General features: G+C 39.5%; 1 pseudogene across 1 annotated transcript in view; it reads left to right on the top strand.

Moving 5' to 3' along the window:
• LOC145506019 (solute carrier family 71 member 2-like) overlaps positions 1-22,891 on the top strand; it is a 127,777-nt pseudogene that overhangs the window by 26,503 nt on the left and 78,383 nt on the right. Inside the window, exon 2 of the transcript XR_014053453.1 lies at positions 20,742-20,837. The product of XR_014053453.1 is annotated as a solute carrier family 71 member 2-like (transcript). The remainder of the gene's footprint in view (positions 1-20,741; positions 20,838-22,891) is intronic.

The following is a 22,891-nucleotide window of genomic DNA, read 5'->3' as shown; positions in this document are numbered from 1 at the left end:
AAGCAAACGTCTTTTAACTTCATGGCTGCAGTAACCATGTGCAGTGATTTTGGAGCCCAAGGAAATAAAGATAAAAACTATCACTGTTTTTACTTTTTCCCTGTCTATTTGCCATGAAGTGATGGGACTGGATGCCATGACGTTAGTTTTTTGAATATTGAGGTTTAGGCCAGCTTTTTCCACTCTCCGCTTTCACCCTCATCAGGAGGCCCTTCACTTCCTGCCATCACAGTGGTATCATCTGCGTTTCTGAGGTTATTGATATTTCTCCCAGCAATCTTGATTCACCATTCACTTGACTCAGCATTTCTCATGATGTGCTCCTCATATAAGTTAAATAAACAGGGTGACAATAAACAACCTTGTAGTACTCTTTTCCTAATTTCAAGCCAGTCTGTTGTTCCATGTAAGGTTCTAACTGTTGCTTCTTCACCTGCATACAGATTTCTCAGGAGACATGTAATGTGGTCTGATATTCCATCTCTTTAAGAATTTTCCACAGTTTATTGTGATCCACACAGTCAAAACTTTAGCAGAGTCAATGAAGCAGATGTAGATGATTTTCTGGAATTTCTTTGCTTTCTCTGTGATCCAGTGAATGTTGGCAATTTGATTTCTGGTTACTCTGCCTTTTCTAAACTCAACTTGTACACCTGAAAATTCTTGGTTCATCTATTGCTGAAGCCTAGCTTGGAAGATTTTGAACATAACCTAACTAGCATTCAAAATAAGTGCATCCGTATGGTAGTTTGTACATTCTTTGGCATTGGAATGAAAACTGACCTTTTCCAGTGTCCACTGGTGAGTTTTCCACATTTGCTGACATTGAGCGTAACACTTTTAACAGCATCATCTTGTAGTAGTTGAAGTAGTTCAGCTGGAATTCCAATACCTCTACTAGCCCTAGCCTTGTTTGTAGTAATGCATCCTTAGGCCCACTTCACTTCGTACTCCAGGATGTCAGGCTCTAGATGAATGACCACACCTTCATGGTTATCTGGGTCATTAAGACCTTATTTGTATAGTTCTTCTGTGTATTCTTGCCATCTCTTTTTAATCTCGTCTGCTTCTGTTAGGTCCTTACCATTTCTAGCCTTTATCATACCCATCCTTGCATGAACTATTCCCTTGGTATTTCTAGTTTTCTTGAAGAGATATCTAGTCTTTCCTGTTCTATCATTTTCCTCTATTCTTTGCACTGTTCTTGTGAGAAGTCCTTGTTATCTCTCCTTGGTGTTCTCTGGAACTCGATATTCAGTTGGGTATGTCTTTCCCTTTCTCCCTTGCTTTTTTACTTCTCTTCTTTCCTCAGCTATTTGTAAAGCCTCCTCAGATAACCACTTTGCCTTCTTGCATTTCTCTTTCTTTGGGATGTTTTGGTCAGTGACTCCTGTACAGTGTTATGAATCTGTCCATAGTTCTTAATGCACCCTGTTCACCAGAGCTAATCCCGTTATTCATCACTTCCATGTATAATCATAAGGAATTTGATTTAGGTTGTACCTGAATGGCCTACTGTTTTTCCCTACTTTCTTCAATTTAAGATCTGAGCCACAGTCAGTTCCAGGCCTTGTTTTTACTGACTGTATAGAGCTTCTCCATCTTTGGCTGCAAAGAATATAATTAGTCTGGTTTCGGTATTGACCATCTGGTGGTGTCCATTTGTAGGGTTGTATCTTGTGTTGTTGGAAGAGGTGTTTGTTATGACCAGTGTGTTCTCTTGACAAAAGTCTGTTAGCCTCTGCCCTTCTTCATTTTGTACTCCAAGGCCAAACTTGCCTATAATTCTGTGTATCTCTTGACTTCCTACTTTTGCATTTCAATCCCTTATGATGAAAAGGACATCTTCTTCAGTGTTAGTTCTAGGTCTTATAGGTCTTTATAGAACCATTCAGTTTTAACTTCTTCAGCGTCCTTGGTTGGAGCATAGACTTAGGTTACTGTGATGTTGAATGGTTTGCCTTGGAAATGAACTGAGACCATTCTGTTATTTTTGAGATTGCACCCAAGTACTGTATTTCGGACTCTTGTTGACTAACCTAATATTCCAGGTTCCTTTGTGTACTGCTGATCCTGCTCACAGTGCCACTTGTCTTGCTCATCCTGTTCGTACTGTCCGCATTGTTCACTGAACCCATGGTAGGCAAGGTGTGAGCTAAGAGGCTGGAAGAAAATGCTAGGGTCCATGGGAACTGCAGATGCATTTATTCTCTCCTGGCTGTTGCAGCAGCCATAGCATGAGACAGAGCACCACATAACCGCACACAACCCTTAGGGCTTTTCCAAGTGAAGTTTGTACTGATGTCCCACGCAGAGTAGCCCGTGACCAAGCAAGTACCTCGTGATGCACATGTGCAGTGCTGTAAGTGATCTCAGATGTTCATAATTGTGCAGAGTCATTGTTTACAGAACATGGGGTGATAAACATGTGAGAGAGCCTGGGGCGAGAGAGCCTGACCACACCATCTTGGCTAATTTGCTCTTTCCCCACACCATGCAGTATTGTTCTTTACAGCATCAGTTTACTTTCACCACCAGCCACCATCGCAGCTGAGCATTATTTCTGCTTTGGCCCAGCCGCTTCATTCTTTTTGGAGCTATTTGTAATTGTCTTCCACTCTTTCCCAGTAGTATATTGGACACAATCTGACCTGGCGGGCTCATCATCCTGTGTCATATCTTTTTGCCTTATATTGTTCATGAGGTTCTCATGGCAAAAATGCTGGAATGGTTTGCCATTCCCTCCTCCAGTGAACCACGTTTTGTCAGAACTCGCCACTATGACCCGTCCATATTGTGTGGCCTTGCATGACATGAGCCTCATTGCCATGACAAGGCTGTGATTAATGAAGGGACGTAATGACTTTAAGGCCATTAATAGTTATTGCCTGGATTTAGTATTTCATCGAGCTTACAAAGTGTGATGATAATAAGTTAATCATTTCTTTTTCATTCATTGTCAAAATTCTTAAAAAGAACTTTAGCTTATCAGTATTTGGTTATCCTGAGATGTAGAAAAGGGGAATACATGCTTCTCTCTCATTTTTTCCCACATTTACCAGTTTTCAGAATAATAGCTTAGTTTTCCAACATCAACCAAAGATCTTACATTTCAATTCATACAGATATTGCTCTTCTTTCCCCACTGGGGGTCCTTTTAGATTGGTTCCTGAATCCTTTTGATATGACCATAGTTGTCTATAGCATCTTTGCTTTTGGCAAAATATGTTCCAAGATCGTGTACATTTTTTGACTGAAAACCTTTAATCAACTTAATGTCCAAAAATTTCAATTTTCTTTTAGTGGGAAATGATACTTCAAGACCACAAACTGTACTCTAAGAGGTGTTCACTCCTGTTAGGTTGCTCATTTTTTGTAGACCTTTCCAGTGAATAGAATTAGAAATTCTATTTTCCTTTAAGGTAATTATACCACAATCTATATTGATATTTTTAAGCCAAATTTAAGATTTCAAGTTTTTACTTCTTTTATTTTACATTTGTATCTTTTTCTCTTACAATGAAAATCTTGGTTCCTAGAGATAATAGCATAGTAACTTATTTACTGTGTGCTACTAGATGCATTTGAAGTTTCAGAAAATAAAAGTGTTACTGGTACCAACATCCCACTCCAGTACTCTTGCCTGGAAAATCCAATGGATGGAGGAGCCTGGTAGGCTACAGTCCATTGGGTCGCTAAGAGTCGGACACGACTGAGCAACTTCACTTTCACTTTTCACTTTCATGCATTGGAGAAGGAAATGGCAACCCACTCCCGTGTTCTTGCCTGGAGAATCCCAGGGATGGAGGAGCCTGGTGGGCTGCCGTCTATGGGGTTGCACAGAGTCAGACACGGCTGAAGTGACTTAGCAGTACCAACATGATTACCTTAAGACAGCTTAGTTTTGGTTTTTTTTTTAAATTTTTTTGATCCTTAGGATGTACATTCAAATTCTGTATTTTAAAGCAACTAAACAACACCTTGATACACAGGTCGATTTATTTCATTTGGATTTAATTTTGTGTTATGTTCAGATGGCAAAGAATCTGCCTGCAGTGCAGGAGACCCAGGTTCAATTCCTGGATCAAGAAGATCCCCTGGAGAAGGGAATGGCTACCTACTCCAGTATTCTTGCCTGGAGAATTCCAGGAACGGAAGAGCCTAGCGGGCTCCATGGGATCGCAAAGAGCAGGACGTGACTGAGTGACTTGCACTTTCACTTTCAAAGCATCTATAATCCTTTCTTCCAACAGCAAATATATACAACAAGATATGAAATCTTACTTTCATCTGTCACCCCCATTTCTCTCCCTCATGTATGTAACTGGTTTTCTTTGGATACTGCTTTGGATGCTTCCTTCCGCCTGTGTTTTGTTTTTTATTATAAGCAAATGTATGTATGTATATAGGTATTGATAGTATTTGATCTCTTAGATTAAAAAGTACTGTACGTGCCTTGCATTTTTTACTTAACAGCATATTCTGATCATTGCTCTGAAGCAATGTGTAGGCAGCCTTTTTTAATCACTGTATAATACTCTAGTGTATGGATTTACTATGGTCTATTCTGGTAGTACTTTACTGAATGAACTGAGTCCCTTGAGGGGAAAGCCCTATTGAAGTGTTCCAGAGCCTTGTCTATATGATACCTCGTATTATTCTTGTTTTGTCTTTGGGACAAATCTCTAAAGTGGAATTGTTGCTTTGAAGGATAAATACGTAAGTAATTTTGCTAGATGATTGTACGATTTTTCATGCCATTAGCAGTATGAGGGAATATTGTCAAACTTTGGAAGATTTGCCTGATCTGACAGTGAGAAATTATCTGAATAAAGCTCAATTTGCAGTTTTCTTATTATGAATGAAGTTGTTGAAGGGCTATTTGATATAATACCTTATTCTATGAACAGTTTGTCTTTTGCTCATCTTACTGTTGGGATTTTGGTCTTTTCTTTGATTTTTTTTTTTTTTTAAAGAAGCATTGTGTGTGTTAGAGACATTTGTTGATTAGCTGATGTAATCTGAAGTGTTTTTTTTTTTTTCCCACTCACAGTTTGTATTGCTTTTTTATTATAATTGTTTCTTATTGGTTATAATTTAAAGTGTGTTTAACCTTTGGCCCTACAATTCCACTTTTAGGAATTTATCCTAGAATACTGTACATTTGTATCTATAAAAGAATATTAATTGTCCCAGCAGTTCTACTCCTTAATGCATAGCCAAGAGAATTATGTTCTACAAAAATTTGTACATCAGTGTTTATACTAGCATTATTTGTAATAGCCAAAGGTAGAAAGAACTCAAATGTCTATTAAACTGATACAGGAATAAACAGAATGCAGTATATTCACACAATGGAATATCATTTGGCCATAGAATTGAATAATGAACATTGGTGAAATTTGAAAATATTATGCTGAATGGGAGCAGCAAGACACAATAAGCCACATGTTGTATGATTCCATTTGTGAATTCTGTTTATATATGATTCTAGAATAGGCAAATGTGTAGAGACAGATTTAGAAGTTAGATTGTTACCAGTGGATGAAGTGAGGAGAAAATGGGGAGTGACTGCTCATGGGTATGGGATTTCTTTTTGGGTGATGATTTTAAAACTTTGTGAATATATGGAAAGGTGAATTTTATGAGATATGAATTATATCTCAATAAACATTTTTAGTGAATATCACTAAACTAATTATGAGAGAACATTAGACAAATTCAAATTGAAGGACATTCTACAAAATAACTGGTAAAGTATATACCAATACTTCTTAAAAGTGTCAAGATCATGAAAATATAAAATAAAAATCTTAGGAATCATCTCAGGTTGGAAAAGTCTAAGGAAACTTGAGAACTAAATGCTATGTGAAATCCTTGATTGGATCCTAAACTAGGAAAAATAAATTAGTGGGAAAAAAGTGAATTCAAATAAGATTCGTGAATTAGTTAAAGTAGTGTAATGATGTTAGCTTCCAGGTTTGAATAATTATACCATAGTTATTTAACATACTATGGCACCCCACTCCAGTACTCTTGCCTGGAGAATCCCATGGACGGAGGAGCCTGGTGGGCTGCAGTCCGTGGGGTCGCGAAGAGTCGGACACGACTGAGCGACTTCACTTTCACTATTTAATATGTTAACATTTGGGGAAGCTCGTAAGGGATATACAAAGACTCTACTGGTTTCTGTAGGTTTAGATTTATCTTTAAAATGTTTTAAAATAAAAATTATTATTTCAACAACATTAAAAAAGTCAAAACTCCATTGATATCCATCAATATGGAATGGTTAAAATAATGGTATTTTCATACAGTGGGATACAGTGTATCGATTACAGAGAACAAGAATTTGTATACAGTGACATGGAAAAATAGGTTAAGGTATCCATAAAAAAGAAAGAAGATGCATATTCTGCTACCGTTTATGTAAAAGAATGTTTTTACCTATAATGTACATGTGTAAAAATATTGACGCATTTCTAGCATTGTGATTGCCTATGGAGAGTAGAACATATATTAATTAATATATTCCCTTACTTTAAGGTTTTATGACTTTTGTATGTTCATGAAACAGTTGTAATGTTTTTATGTATGTCAATTCCATAAAAAGGAATGCGGAAAGATAATTAACTCATTAGTGATAGCTTACGGTGAATGGTGTTGGATTTGTGGTCTCCGAAGGAGAAGAATTCACTCTGGGACCAAAGATGCAGCCTCGGTCATTCAGAGCTTTGTGTGGCAGAGATTTTATTAAAGTGAAAGAATAGAGAGGAGCTTTCAGGGAAAGGCACTGGAAGGAGGTAGGAGAGTACCCACCCTGGCTGCTATAGGGGAGTATTATATATGCCTCAAGGCTGTGAAAGTTTTACCAGGCTCCTCTCCCTCAACATACATCTTGAGATAACAAGATTAACAAGATTAACCAAGGAGAACAGGTCTCTGAACAAGATGTCTCTGGTTGAGATATATTGTATCCATATAATCAAGGGCATAGGTTTTTGAAGAAAAACAGGTTTCTGAGTAAATACATTGTTTTGTTGCGACTTCCCTGGTGGTTCAGACAGTAAAGCATCTGCCTACAATGTGGGAGACCTGGGTTCGATCCCTGGGTGGGGAAGATCCCCTGGAGAAGGAAATGGCAACCCACTGCAGTACTCTTGCCTGGAGAGAATCCCACGGATGGAGGAGCCTGGTGGGCTACAGTCCATGGGATCACAAAGAGTGGGACATGACTGAGTGACTTCACTTTCTTTTGTTGTGTAATCATTAGCTCCGGTGTTAGAGTTAGTCTTAGGCAAAATAGATTGTTGCCGCAGCAGCTCAGAGGCCTGAGAGGAAAGAATGTTAAAAAAAGGGTTGCCTCCTCCTCTTCCTCAAGGGCCCTGGACACTCTATCAACCTACCTAAAAATTAACTCTCTTATTAGTCTCTACTGTTTAACTCTCTTATTAGTCTCTACTGTTATATAAAACATTAAGATAGAAGAGAAGTGCTAAGTCCAAGTATATAATTCCCTTAATAACGCCTTTCATGTATTTGATATTTTCGCTTTTTGTGTTAAGCTCATTAGGTAACTTTTAGGATTATATGTGCAGTGATTCATTGGTTGATTGCTGTGTCTGGCTTTGAATGAAGTCCAGGAAGTTACTTGTTTTGCATTGTGTATTGTTTTGATGACTAGTTACAAACTCCTGTGGTCAGAAGGTAAAGAATCTGCCTGCAGTACAGGAGACCAAGGTTTGATCCCTGGGTCGGGAACATCCCCTGCAGAAGGGAATTGCTACCCAGTGCAGTATTCTTGGCTAGAGGGTTCCATGGATAGAGGAGCCTGGCGGGCTGCAGCCCATGGGTCACAAAGAGTCAAAGACGACTGGGTGACTAACATTTTCACTTTTTTACAAACTCCTGTATAGCCAGAATGATGTCAAACCTCTAGGCATGTCTCCTGAGGAGAGAATCACAGTAGGCTTAATTAAGAGAGCTGAGAGTTGAAGTTGTTTTCCTTCTTAAGCAATACAATGTTAATTGCTCACATTAAAAGAAAAAAATGAGTGCTTACTCTTTTCCTATAATGGGTAGTATACAGTCTTTAAAACAGAATGCTATGGACCATGCCTTTCATTTACTACAAGCTAACTTTGAATATGCTAGGAAAATCATCACGAAGTTAAAAAATAACTCCTGTAGTAAGCACCCTGGAGCACCCTGTGTGTGAAAGGAAACTCTAAGACAAGTCTAGACCTTTGGCTGCTCTTGGATGTCTCTATTTGGGGTTTATGTTTCAAAGAGATAGGTCTTAATCCATATGGGCCTCTCATCATCTTTAATAACACAGGCTTCCTTACCTTCAGTTTCAGCAGCTTTTGCAGATCTTCTTTCAGTTCAGTTCAGTTCAGTTCAGTTCAGTTGCTCAGTCGTGTCCAACTCTTTGTGACCCCATGAATGGCAGCACGCCAGTCCTCCCAGTCCATCACCAACTCCCGGAGTCTACCCAAACCCATGTCCATCGAGTCGGTGATGCCATCCAGCCATCTCAGCCTCTGTCATCCCCTTCTCCTCCTGCCCCCTATCCTTCCCAGCATTAGGGTCTTTTCCAATGAGTCAACCCTTCGCATGAGGTGGCCAAAGTATTGAAGTTTCAGCTTCAGTATCAGTCCTTCCAATGAACACCCAGAACTGATCTCCTTTAGGATGGACTGGTTGGATCTTCTTGCAGTCCAGGGGACTCTTCAAGAGTTTTCTCCAACACCAGAGTTCAAAAGCATCAATTCTTCGGCGCTCAGCTTTCTTCACCATCCAACTCTCACATCCATACATGACTACTGGAAAAACCATAACCTTGACTAGACGGACCTTTGTTGGCAGAGTAATGTCTCTGCATTTCATATGCAATCTAGGTTGGTCATGACCTTCCTTCTAAGGACTAAGCGTCTTTTAATTTCATGGCTGCAATCACCATCAGTAGTGATTTCAGAGCCCAAGAAAATAAAATCTGACACTGTTTGCACTGTTTCCCCATCTATTTCCCATGAGGTGATGGGACCAGATGCCATGATCTTAGTTTTCTGAATGTTGAGCTTTAAGCCAACTTTTTCACTCTCCTCTTTCACTTTCATCAAGAGGCTCTTTAGTTCTTCGCTTTCTGCCATAAGGGTGGTGTCATCTGCATATCTGAGGTTATTGATATTTCTCCTGGCAATCTTGATTCCAGCTTGTGTTTCTTCCAGCCCAGCGTTTCTCATGATGTATTCTGCATATAAGTTGAATAAGCAGGATGACAGTATACAGCCTTGACATACTCCTTTTCCTATTTGGAACCAGTCTGTTGTTCCATGTCCAGTTCTAACTGTTGCTTCCTGACCTGCATACAGGTTTCTCAAGAAGCGAGTCGGGTGGTCTGGTATTCCCATTTCTTTAAGAATTTTCCACAGTTTATTGTGATCCACATAGTCAAAGGCTTTTGCATAGTCAATAAAGCAGAAATAGATGTTTTTCTGAAACTCTCTTGCTTTTTTGATGATCCAGCAAATGTTGGCAATTTGATCTCTGGTTCCTCTGCCTTTTCTAAAACCAGCTTGAACATCTGGAAGTTCACAGTTCACGTATTGCTGAAGCCTGGCTTGGAGAATGTTGAGCGTTACGTTACTAGCATATGAGATGAGTGCACTTGTGCAGTAGTTTGAGCATTCTTTGGGATTGGAATGAAGACTGACCTTTTCCAGTCCTGTGGCCGTTGCTGAGTTTTCCAGATTTGCTGACATATCGAGTGCAGCACTTTCACAGCATCATCTTTGAGGATTTGAAATAGCTCAACTGGAATTCCATCACTTCCAGTAGCTTTGTTCGTAGTGATGCTTTCTAAGGCCCACTTGACTTCACATTCCAGGATGTCTGGCTCTAGGTGAGTGATCACACCATCGTGATTATCTGGGTCATGAAGATCTTTTTTGTATAGTTCTTCTGTGTATTCTTGCCACCTCTTCTTAATATCTTCTGCTTCTGTTAGGTCCATACCATTTCTGTCCTTTATCAAGCCCATCTTTGCATGAAATGTTCCCTTGATATCTCTAATTTTCTTGAACAGTATGAAAAGGCAAAAAGATAGGATGCTGAAAGATGAACTCCCCAGGTCGGTAGGTGCCCAATATGCTACTGGAGATCAGTGGAGAAATAACTCCAGAAAGAATGATGGGATGGAGCCAAAGCAAAAAAATACCCAGCTGTGGATGTGACTGGTGATAGAAGCAAAGTCGATGCTGTAAAGAACAATTTTGCATAGGAACCTGGAATGTTAGGTCCATAAATCAAGGCAAATTGGAAGTGGTCAAACAGGAGATGGCAAGAGTGAATGTCCACATTCTAGGAATCAGTGAACTAAGATGGACTGGAATGGGTGAATTTAACTTAGATGACCATTATATCTACTAGTGTGGGCAGGAATCCCTTAGAAGAAATGGAGTAGCCATCATGGTCAACAGAAGAGTCCGAAATTCAGTACTTGGGCGCAATCTCAAAAACGATAGAATGATCTCTGTTCATTTCCAAGGCAAACCATTCAATATCACAGCAATCCAAGTCTATGCCCCGACCAGTAATGCTGAAGAAGCTGAACTTGAACGGTTCTATGAAGACCTACAAGACCTTTTAGAACTAACACCCAAAAAAGATGTCCTTTTCATTATAGGGGACTAGAATGCAAAAGTAGGATGTCAGGAAACACCTGGCATAACAGGCAAATTTTGCCTTGGAGTACAGAAATGTTCCCTTGGTATCTCTAAAAGAATGCTCTTTGGGGGTCTCTTACATGATTTTGAATATACACATGCATATATATATATATATATACATACATATATACACACACACACACACACACACACACATACATATTAAGTCTACCTATATATATATGTGTGTAAGTGAACTCGCTTAGTCATGTCCGACTCTTTGCAACCCCACGGATTATAACCTACCAGGCTCCTCTGTCCATGGAATTTTCCAGGCAAGAGTACTGGAGTGGGTTGCCATTTCCTTCTCCAGGGGATCTTCCTGACCCAGGGATCGAACCCGGGTCTCCTGCATTGCAGGCGTGTATATATGTACATATATATGCGTACATATAAATTTTCTTTAATTGTGGTAAAATATACATAATATAAAACAACTAAGATGTTAAGTTTGAAGTGTACAGTTCAGTAGTATTAAGTATATTTGCACTGTTAAGAGAACATTTTCATCTTTCAAAGTAAACTATACCCAGTAAATAACGATTTCCTCTTTCCCCCTACTCCATCTGGCATCCATCATTCTACTTTTGGTTTCTATGTTCAGCTACTCTAGATACCTCGTATAAGTAGAACCATAAGGTATTTGTTTTCTTGTGTGTGTGACTGGTTTATTTCACTTAACATAGTATCCTCAAGGTTCATTCATGTTGTAGCCTGTTTCACATGCTTATATTTTAAGTCCAGATGTCACCCTCATTCCCCTGCTCCCACCACCACTGTTACTGTGAACTAATTTTTTGTAGCTTAGTGTTCAAAAAATGGTATCTCAGAAATTCTTGTTTCTCTTTGTAACCGCAAATGTCTATAATAAATATAATGATTATTCCATCTACTTTTTAAAATAGAAGGATGTTTGTGATGGAGGTTATTCTTTAATCTCACACATTTTTCATTGAGTTATGTTTGGACTAAGGGTGAGATTGGGGAGCTACAGAGGAGACTCAGAACAGTCTTGAGTTTAATCATGAGGGCAAGGGGGTAGTGGTTTTATCAGTTCCCATTAGTATTTGCTTTTTATAAGGAACGACCCTAAAATTTAGTGACTTAAAACAAGTATTCTTTGGATTGACAGTTTCGGCTAATCTCAGTGTGGGGTTCTTCACTGCATTTTTCTTTTTTGGAGAGGCGGAGGGAGTTACTCATACTTCTTCAGTCATCTGCTGGCTTGATTGGAATTGGATGGTCTCAGCTGGCCTTGCCCCTGTATCAGACCTTGGTTGATCTAGATGGCCTCATAGGGAGAGTCTCATATGCTCTCATCCTTGTATGCCTAGATGGCGTTTCTCTGCAGTCTTGAAGGCCTCTGGAGGCCTTCATCAGAGGTCTGTGTTGTTACTTTATCTGACATATGTTGGTTAGATCAAGTTGCTAAGCCCCTCCATATCTCAGGAAGTGGAGAAATTAACCTAATGGAATTGGCAGCACAGTCATACTGTTAAAAGGTTTCAGTTCAGTTCAGTCGCTCAGTCGTGTCCGACTCTTTGCGACCCCATGAATTGCAGCACGCCAGGCCTCTCTGTCCATCACCAACTCCCGGAGTCCACCCAAACCCATGTCCATTGAGTCGGTGATGCCATCCAACCATCTCATCCTTTGTCGTCCCCCTCTCCTCCCGCCCCCAATCCTACCCAGCATTAGAGTCTTTTCCAATGAGTCAACTCTTCGCATGAGGTGCCCAAAGTATTGGAGTTTCAGCCTCAACATCAGACCTTCCAATGAACACCCAGGATTGATCTCTTTTAGGATGGATTGATTGGATCTCCTTGCAGTCCAACGGACTCTCAAGAGTCTTCTCCAACACCACAGTTCAAAAGCATCAATTCTTCGGCACTCAGCTTTCTTCACCGTCCAACTCTCACATCCATACATGACCACTGGAAAAACCATAGCCTTGACTAGACGGACTTTTGTTGGCAAAGTAATGTCTCTGCTTTTAAAAATGCTATCTAGGTTGGCCATAACCTTCCTTCCAAGGAGTAAGCGTCTTTTAATTTCATGGCTGCAATCACCATCAGTAGTGATTTTGGAGCCCCCAAAAATAAAGTCTGACACTGTTTCCACTGTTTCCCCATCTATTTCCCATGAAGTGATGGGACCAGATGCCATGATCTTAGTTTTCTGAACGTTGAGCTTTAAACCAACTTTTTCACTCTCCTCTTTCACCTTCATCAAGAGGCTCTTCAGTTCTTCTTCACTTTCTGCCATAAGGGTGGTGTCATCCGCATATCTGAGGTTATTGATATTTCTCCCGGCAATCTTGATTCCAGCTTGTGTTTCTTCCAGCCCAGTGTTTCTCATGATGTACTCGGCATATAAGTTAAATAAGCAGGGTGACAATAGACAGCCTTGATGGACTCCTTTTCCTATTTGGAACCAGTCTATTGTTCCATGTCCAGTTCTGACTGTTGCTTCCTGACCTGCATACAGGTTTCTCAAGAGACAGGTCAGATGGTCTGGTATTCCCATCTCTTTCAGAATTTTCCACAGTTTATTGTGATCCACACAGTCAAAGGCTTTGGCATAGTCAATAAAGAAGAAATAGATGTTTTTCTGGTACTCTCTTGCTTTTTCGATGATCCAGCGGATGTTGGCAGTTTGATCTCTGGTTCCTCTGCCTTTTCTAAAACCAGCTTGAACATCTGGAAGTTCACGGTTCACGTATTGCTGAAGCCTGGCTTGGAGAATTTTGAGCATTACTTTACTAGCATGTGAGATGAGTGCAATTGTGCGGTAGTTTGAGCATTCTTTGGCATTGCCTTTCTTTGGGATTGGAACGAAGACTGACCTCCTCCAGTCCTGTGGCCACTGCTGAGTTTTCCAAATTTGCTGGCATATCAAGTGCAGCACTTTCACAGCATCACCTTTGAGGTTAAAAGGTTTAGTGTACAGGAATGGGAAGAATCTGTAGTTCATATTTTGAAGTCTTCTATAGGACTTCCCTGTAGCTCAGACGGTAAAGAATCTGCCTGTGAGACAGGAGACCAGGGTTCGATCCCTGGGTTGGGAAGTTCTTCTGGAGAAGGAAATGGCAATCCACTCCAGTATTCTTGCATGGAGAATTCCATGGACAGAGAAGCCTGGCAGGTTACAGTCTGTGGGGTCGCAAAGAGTTGGACACGATTGAGCAGCTAGCACACACACACATAGGACTAATGGGGTGAGATTTATATTTTAGCATGATCACTCTTGAGTGTAGTGTCAAGAAAGATTTGGAGGGAGTTGTGAGTTAAGAGTAGTCAAGGCGGGATCATCATCTGTGGGAGAGATGTGAATGTGTAAAGACATCACATACTTTTCATCCTGTGCTTCAGAATATCTCAAGATGTTCCATACTGATTTATAAAGGGGCAAAATGGAGAGGTGTCAGGAAGCATTTAACAGGAGGCTTCCTTTGTGCTGTTTTCTGTCTTGCATAAATCCTTTGTTCCTTATTAGCTCCTGAATGCAGGAGCGAGAGGTGCCATAATCGGTTCCTGGGAATAATAGGAATCTATGCATGTCATTTGTTAGCTTTTCCATACTGTGAAAAGTAACCATTTACAACTCTCTTCCCTTCTGATATGGAAAATAACTATTTACAACCCCTTCTCTTTGAGATTGATTCTAGCCTCATGTTTCCTGGATGACTTGTAAGATTTTTGATCCTTATCTCTACTGAGAAAAATCTATCTTGTAAGACAGTATATATATGCCCACAATATGTTGGATAAACGCCCTTGTTCCATCAGAACATTGTTCTCCATGTCTTTCTTCATTTCTCTCTCTCTTTCTCTCTCATTCAGGCTGCTTCTATGAAGCACAGGGGTCCGCTGTGTCTACTTACTTGCCCGGGCTTTCAAGACCTCCTCGAGAGGGCGCCCTGAGCCTATGTAGACGGTGCTAACTCTTTGCCTTAGAGTTATATTGACACTCTGTGTAAACCGGAGAATATCAGTCTCTTTCCTTCCTTCTTTCTTTTACTTTCTTATCATCAACTCCGTACCACCAAGTTCCGGTCCATTAAAGGACCCCAACAGAGAGGGATTTAAGTTGGCTTAAAACTCAAAGTTCAGAAAACTAAGATCCTGGCATCCAGTTTCATCACTTCATGGCAAATGGGGAAACAGTGGAAACAGTGAGAGACTTTATTTCTGGGGACTCCAGAATCACTGCAGATGGTGACTGCAGCCATGAAGTTAAAAGACACTTGCTCCTTGGGAGAAAAGCGGTGACCAACCTAGACAGCATATTAAAAAGCAGAGTTTGCAGACAAAGGTCCATCTAGTCAAAGCTATGGTTTTTCCAGTAGTCATGTATGGATGTGAGAGCTGGACTATAAAGAAAGCTGAGTGCCAAAGAATTGATGCTTTTGAACTGTGGTGTTGGAGAAGACTCTTGAGAGTCCCTTGGACTGCAAGGAGATTCAACCAGTCCATCCAAAAGGAAATCAGTCCCGAATATTCTTCGGAAGGACTGATGCTGAAGCTGCAACTCCAGTAACTGGCCACCTGATGTGAAGAACTGACTCGTTTGAAAAGACCTTCATGCTGGCAAAGATTGAAGGCAGGAGGAGAAGGGGACAACAGAGGATGAGATGGTTGGATGGCATCACCGACTCAATGGACATGAGTTTGAGCAAGCTCCTGGAGTTGGTGAAGGACAGGGAAGCCTGGCATGCTGCAGTCTATGGGGTCACAAAGAGTTGGACATGACTGAGAGACTGAACTGAACTGACTGATGACTGAAAAAAGAAAGGGGAGACATTCAACTGATCCAGAGAGGCTTTGCTACATCATGCTCAACTGGAAATAATTAGTTAAAAGTTTAGTAAATTGTTTCTAATTAGCTCATAATTTAAAGAAGCATGTGCTGCTTTTTTCATCAGCATACTAGCTACGGAGAACTTAAGGAAGAATTGGAAGGAAAGCAGATTTATTTTTGTCACTGTCTCTTACAGTTACCCACACAAAATTCCCACTAGATCAAGGCCTGGCTGTCAAGCCCCATTCCTATTTGCTAGGGATGAATGACAATTAAAGTAGTTTGCATAGAGATGAAAGAAAGTGTTTGCATTTTAGAAGAGATGTTAATTTAAACAATTTTTAGCTGACAGATATAAACATTTAATATTTGAACAAAAGGCGGGTTGTCTATTTTTTTATAAGGTGTTAAACGTAGCATAATTGTTTAATGATATATGCCCACAAACTGAGTGCCTGTTTTTATATTTAATTAGCATTCTAGCCACATGTATCTCTATCTCAATGGTCTTCATAAATAGAACTTGCCTGGGAAAGAGTACTACACTAAACCACAGAAACTGCAAATGAGAAATAGGGTGACCCTCCTTTGCTTCCTAGTGTGAGCAGTTTTCAAAGGTTTTGGGGTGTTTTTATTTGCTTTTTTAAAAATTCTTGTGTGCATGATGATTGATAAAATGAATGATTTACAAGGATAGTTATGCAATTTGTTGACATATATTCATCCACGTTTTGAGACTAGATTCTTTGCAATGTGGGAGTGGGTAATTTAAACCTAGATAATTTGGAAATTATTGGTAAATGCATATAAGCTATTTACTTTTAAAATTTATTTTTATCATTACTTCTGCTTTTGTTTCATTCTGTAGATTTTAAAACAGATTACAGATATCTTCTGTTTTAAAATTTAATACATTAGTTTGTGACTCTACGATTTAAGGACTTGAAGTCTTCAGTACCATTATTATGATGAGTATAAGTCTTGAGTATCACTTAGTACCTATTCTATTTTCAAACTTCTATGATTGGGTTGATGAAAAATTAATTGATCTAAGAAAAAAATGAAAATTTTTGTTTGCGCTAAACTTGAGGTTTTTAACCAGGAGGAGCATGTCAGAAAACTCTGAAAATCGTTTGGTCCATACACAGTTCTATCACTGCACTTCAGAGGTCAAGACACAGTTATAGCCAGTGTTTTTGAGACAGAGGGCTATACATCAAATAACATATTATTGACAGCTTACACAATCCATATCTGAGAGCCATGTGACACCTTATCAAGAAAGAATGTTATATTTAAGGTGTTGTGTTAGGAGAATGTTGCCATTTATGAATGAGGGGAAATTTCTACTGATGGGAAAGGTTTGGTTGATGCATAAGGCAGATAAACTATCCACAGTAGGGAGAGAGGAGGCCAGAGGGCAGAGAAATTTTTTTTATGTTTAATTTTTTCTTCTCTTGGTTTAAAATGTGAGTTTTACGTCACAATTGACTCAATTTTTCCCGTTAGTCAAAACCCAAAGTCCACATGTTGCTTTTGGTTAGTATTGCTCAAATTTGTTTTACTCTGTATACTAATGTAGTATATGGTTCTCCTTTTTATCCTCTCCATACCATGTCTTTGGGGAATATGGGTCATTTTTTTCTAAATTCTAGATTTTGTGGTTTAAGAGACCAGAGAAAAACCATTATTTTCCAAAGAGCTCCTTCTTCCATCTCACCTGCATTTTGTTGAGGGCTTGTTATTGTAGGTTGTACTATTTGGAGGACATCTCTGAACAAAACAGATTTTAAAAATCCATTTCCTTCATGGCATTTACATTTCCAGTCTAGGGGAGGTGGACAGGAAACAAAAATAAAGTTTGTTAGACATCTTCTAGAAAACCATAGCAGATAACAAAGGAAATAGAAAGGTGTAGGACCATGTGGTATGTGTCAGATGTGTGGCTCAGTGCAGTAGGAGCCAGGGAGGGTGGAGAAGAGGATCAATTTACATTTAAATGGTTGCTCTGGCTACCTTGCAAGAGATGAAGGAGCTAGGATGAAAGCTACTCTGTAATTGGTGCAGTTACAACTCAGATGGGACTTGAGCCCCTGTCTCTTTTAATTGAGATCCCACACCTGGACTCAGGACTTAATGAAGCTTGGATTCTTAATGTTGTGTCACAGAAAGAATTCAGTAAGGGACAGACTGAGTCATGTCCGACTCTGCGACCCCATGAACTATAGCTTGCCAGGCTCCTCTGTCCTTTGCTGTCTCCTGGAGTTGGCTCAGATTCATGTCCATTGAGTCAGTGATACTATCTAACCATCTCATCCTCTGCTGCCCCCTTCTCCTTTTGCCTTCATTCTTTCCCAGAATCGGGGTCTTTTCCAGTGAGTTGGCTTTTTGCATCAGGTGGCCAAAGTATTAGAGCTTCAGCCACAACCCTTCCAATGAATATTCACAGTTAATTTCCTTTAGGATTGACTGATTTGATCTCCTTGTCATCCAAGGGACTCTCAAGAGTCTTCTCTAGCATCACAGCTAGAAAGCATCCATTCTTGGATGCTCAACCTTCTTTATGGACCAACTCACATCCTTATATGACTACTGGGAAAACATAGCTTTGACTATACAGATCTTTGTTGGCAAAGTGACGTCTCTGCTCTTTAATATGCTGTCTAGGTTTGTCATAGCTTTCTTTCCAGGAAGCAAGTGTCTTTTAATTTCATGGCTGCAGTCACTATCTGCAGTGACTTTGGAACCCAAGAAAATAAAATCTGTCATTGCTTCCACTCTATCCCCTTCTATTTGCCATGAAATGATGGGACTGGATGCCTAATCTTAGTATTTTTAATGTTGACTTTCAAGCCAACTTTTACACTCTTGTCTTTCACCCTCAAGAAACTCTTTAGTTCCTCTTCACCTTCTGCCGTTAGAGTGGTGTCATCTGCATATCTGAGATTGTTAATATTTCTCCCTGCAGTCTTGATTTCAGTTTGTGATTCATCCAGCCTGGCAGTTCACATGGTATACTCTGTGTGTATGTAAGTTAAATACGCAGGGTGACAATATATGGTCTTGTCATGCTAATTTCCCAATTTGGAACCAGTCATTACATGTCTGGTTCTAACTGTTGCTTCTCGACCCGCACATAGGTTTCTCAGGAGACCTAGTTGATTCTAACCAGGTTATGTTCTGTATATCCTGCTGTTGCTGCTAAGTCGCTTCAGTCATGTCCGACTCTGTGCGACCCCATAGACGGCAGCCCACCAGGCTCCGCCATCCCTGGGATTCTCCAGGCAAGAATACTGGAGTGGGTTGCCATTTCCTTCTCCATCTGTATATCCTAGGCTATGTCATTATTCTCAAGGTTGTGCCCTCTACCCTCCTGTTTCAAAACCTGGTTTGAAGGTTGTGTTATAATAAAGATCTTCCTTTGTTTTAATTGTTTGGTGCTTAAATGGTCCTTTTTTGTTTTAAAAATTTTGTAAAATGCTTTCTGTTTTGCAAATGTCTTATTTAAGTGGCATTTAAAACTACTTATTAGTTGTTGCAAAAATCTAGAAATTTGCAAGTTCGGATTTTTAATAACAATTGTTCTTGGCCTGAAAATTTTGAAAATTTTCAAAACAATAAAAAATTAGAAGAATAGTAAAATGAATAGTCATTCCCTTCATTGAGACTCAACAATTAACAAAATTAAATTTTGTGACATTTGCTTTAGAAAGTATATATGTACCTTCTTTTTTGAAAAATCATTTGATAGCCGTAAGTTGCAGTAACATTAATGCCATATGATTATCTAATATACATTATATATTCAAATTTTTTCCTCTTGTCTCCTTTTTATCCAGGATCCAGTCCAGAATCCCCCATTTGGTTGTCATGACTTGTCTCCTTTAATCTGTACTAGTCTCCTACCTTTACTTTGGTCTTTTATGACATTGACATTTTTAAGGAGACCAGGCCGGTTGTCTTACAGATGTCTCATAATCTGAATTTGATCATTTACTCATGGTTAGATTCTAACTAAACCATGCAGATATGCTTTTACCTTTTGAAGTATGAAAAGCATGGGAATAGTGGGGATTTTGAAGAGTCTTTTGTAAGTATCACTTCCAGTTATTACTAAATGCTAATAAAGCACTTGACCTTGTAATAACCATTGTCACAGAGTCAAAGAACATTAATTCAGTGGACTTTTAGATTTTATCTCCAGAAGTCATAAACTGGAGAAAATTAGCAGAATAGGCACAGTTTTAAAACAAAAGAGAAATATAAAGCTAGATTTTGACACCGTTATGTATCAAAGTGTGTTTTCAGATTTGACCTAATCCTTATTGTTCCTCCCCCAGCTCCTATCATTTTAAATCATCTATGCTGCCCCTGAAGCTTTTTAGTGTTGACTCCCTGTCTGCCTCTCTCATGTAACAAGGGCAGCTTCAGACTTAGGCCAAATGGCTAAGGAACCTGTAATTAGTGTGTTCAGACAGAATATTCAGGTCCTGGAACCTGAGTCTCTTGAAGACCCATTTAATTTTCAATCAGAGTTCCAGTCATTTACATTGACAGGCCAAGTAGAAAGTCTATAATCTTGATATCTTTCATAAGGGAAGATGAAAGAAATCAGAGATACCACAGAATGAAGTTTTATCTTAAATAATATCAGTTCAGTTCAGTCGCTCAGTCGTGTCCAACTCCTGGCGACCCCACGGACTGCAGCATGCCAGTCTTCCCTGTCCATCACCAACACCCAGAGCTTGCTCAAACTCATGTCCATTGAGTCAGTGATGCCATCCAACCATCCCTTCCTCTATTGTCCCCTTCTCCTCCTGGCTTCAATCTTTCCCATCATCAGGGTCTTTTCTGATGAGTCAACTCTTCACATCAGGTGATCAAAGTAATGGAGCTTCAGCATCAGTCCTTCCAATGAACATTCAGGACTGATTTCCTTTAAGATTGACTTATTTGGTCTCCTTGTAGTCCAAGGTACTCGCAAGAGTCTTCTCCATCACCATAGTTCAAAAGTATCAATTCTTTGGTGCTCAGCTTTCTTTATGGTCCAACTCTCGCATCCATACATGACTACTGGAAAATAGGTAGGACCTAACCATAGGTCCTAAGGTCCTAAGTTTATACAGTTTGTGTGTGTTAAGTACCATTTTAGGATAATGGGTTTCTTTTAACTGTTTACTGTTTTTCATAATAATTTTCCTCTTTTTTTAGCTACAAGGCTATGGCCGACCAAGTGTATACCATGCTGCTATTGTCATCTTCCTTGAATTCTTTGCGTGGGGCCTATTGACAACATCAATGTTAACTGTAAGTATTGCTGAACCAGGTCCTTGTTTATGAGAGCAGAGACATCCTTAAGCGTATGAGCTGTATATCTAGGTATGTGTTTGAGAGTAGCTCTTGACAGTAATTTAAGACTGTTTAATTGTGTTATTTGCACTGTAGACTGTGAGCCACCTGCAACAAAATAAATGCTTATTAAATATTCTTGGGTAGCAGGACCACTTCCATTGAACCAAAATCTTGGGAGTGCTTGTGTATGAACTCTAGTCTGCATAGTTAGGAAAATCTTTTAGAAGTCCTAGAGGAAAACATTGCAATGCTTTGTTAACTTACTTAGTATGGGTGTAACAGCCTTTGAGTTAAGAACATAGTAATAGGAGATTGGTAAGTACTATATATAACAGTGACAGTGATGAATGAAAGAATGAAGAATTTCCATTTTTGGTAGCTGACGTATAGCCATTTCTTTGCAGAGACCATTTAATCCCTTAGCAAGAACTTGGAGGTTTGATATATGGTGTGGTGGTTAGAGGGAAGGGAGATGGTGAAGAAAAGATTGGGGTGCAGACATTAAGTGCCTAGTAACTACTTAACACTCAGTTTTAATAAAGGTATTTTTAAATTGGCCTTAAGAGTTCAGTTGTCTTAAATTGTTTTATAAAAATCATTGTTGGTTAACTCTTCCCAATCACCATTTTGCCTTACCCGAGAATCCCTTTGGATCCAGGTAAACTTTGTTCCCAAATTAGGTTTAGAAAATAGAGAACTTGAGAGGGTGGCTATTACCTTTACATATTACTTTGCTATACACTTTTTTAAAGTTTTTAATTCTTCTAGCACATATAAAATTACATCTTGGATGAAATAGTAAGGTTAAACTGCCTTTGTTTTTAATCCTCTGTTTTATTCTTTTTATTGCATTGCCTTTTTCTTCATTAATCCTTTACTGTAGAAGGTTATTGGTTATTAGTTAATGAGGGATAAGTGGCCTCCATTTCAAGTTTCATGAGATCCTGCCTGCTGTGTTCTTCACTATGTCCCTAGTGCCTGGGGCTGCCTGGGGCACAGGTGTAAAATGTGCATTTTCTTTGAACAAATGTATGTGTTACAGGTACAGGTGTCTTGAGTGATTGCTTCTCTAAGACATAGTTTTAATATAAATATAGACACACCAGTCTATTCATTTTTAACAGACTGTTATAATTTAATTTTTGATCCATGTTTTCTGATTTTTACCACCCCCCACCCCGCCGTGTCTTAAGGTTACAAAGTTCAGAGTTCAAAATAGTGCTTTTCTGATGCAACCAATTGTCTATACTTTAAGTTGTTCAGAGAGTTTCTCAGTGTAGAAGTTATTCTGTAACCATTCTTTATTTGGTAAGAATTCAAATTGAAATGAGGAATAGTTTAGTGTTTTTGATATCCTGTGAGAAATTTTAAAACCACATTCCAGACAGTTAAAATCCTTGAGGCATTTTGACCCTATACCAGATTATCAGTCAGTCAGTCAGTTCAGTTGCTCAGTCACGTCCGACTCTTGGCGACCCCATGAAACACAGCACACCAGGACTCCCTGCCCATCACCAACTGCTGGAGTTTACCCAAACTCATGTCCATTGAGTCAGTGATACCATTTAACCATCTCATCCTCTGTCATTCCCTTCTCTTCCTACCTTCAGTCTTTCCCAACATTGGGGTGTTTTCAAATGAGTCAGCTCTTTGCATCAGGTGGCCAAAATATTGGAATTTCAGCTTCAACATCAATCCTTCCAATGAATACCCAGGACTGATTTCCTTTAGGATGGACTGGGTGGATCTCCTTGCAGTCCAAGGGACACTAAAGAGTCTTCTCCAACACCACAGTTCAAAAGCATCAATTCTTTCGTGCTCAGCTTTCTTTATATTCCAACTTTCACATCCATACATGACTACTGGAAAAACCATAGCCTTGACTAGACGGACTTTTGTTGACAAAGGAATGTCTCTGCTTTTTCATATGCTGTCTAGGTTGGTCATAACTTTCCTTCCAGGGAGTAAGCATCTTTTAATTTCATGGCTGCAGTCACCATCTGGGGTGA

Source organism: Giraffa tippelskirchi, chromosome 1 (genome assembly GCF_054371585.1).
Source record: "Giraffa tippelskirchi isolate mGirTip1 chromosome 1, T2T-mGirTip1v1.2.pri, whole genome shotgun sequence".
NCBI classification, from domain to species: domain Eukaryota; kingdom Metazoa; phylum Chordata; class Mammalia; order Artiodactyla; family Giraffidae; genus Giraffa; species Giraffa tippelskirchi.
The sequence above is the reverse complement of the archived record's forward strand: the minus strand, read 5'-3'. Positions and strand labels throughout refer to the sequence as shown.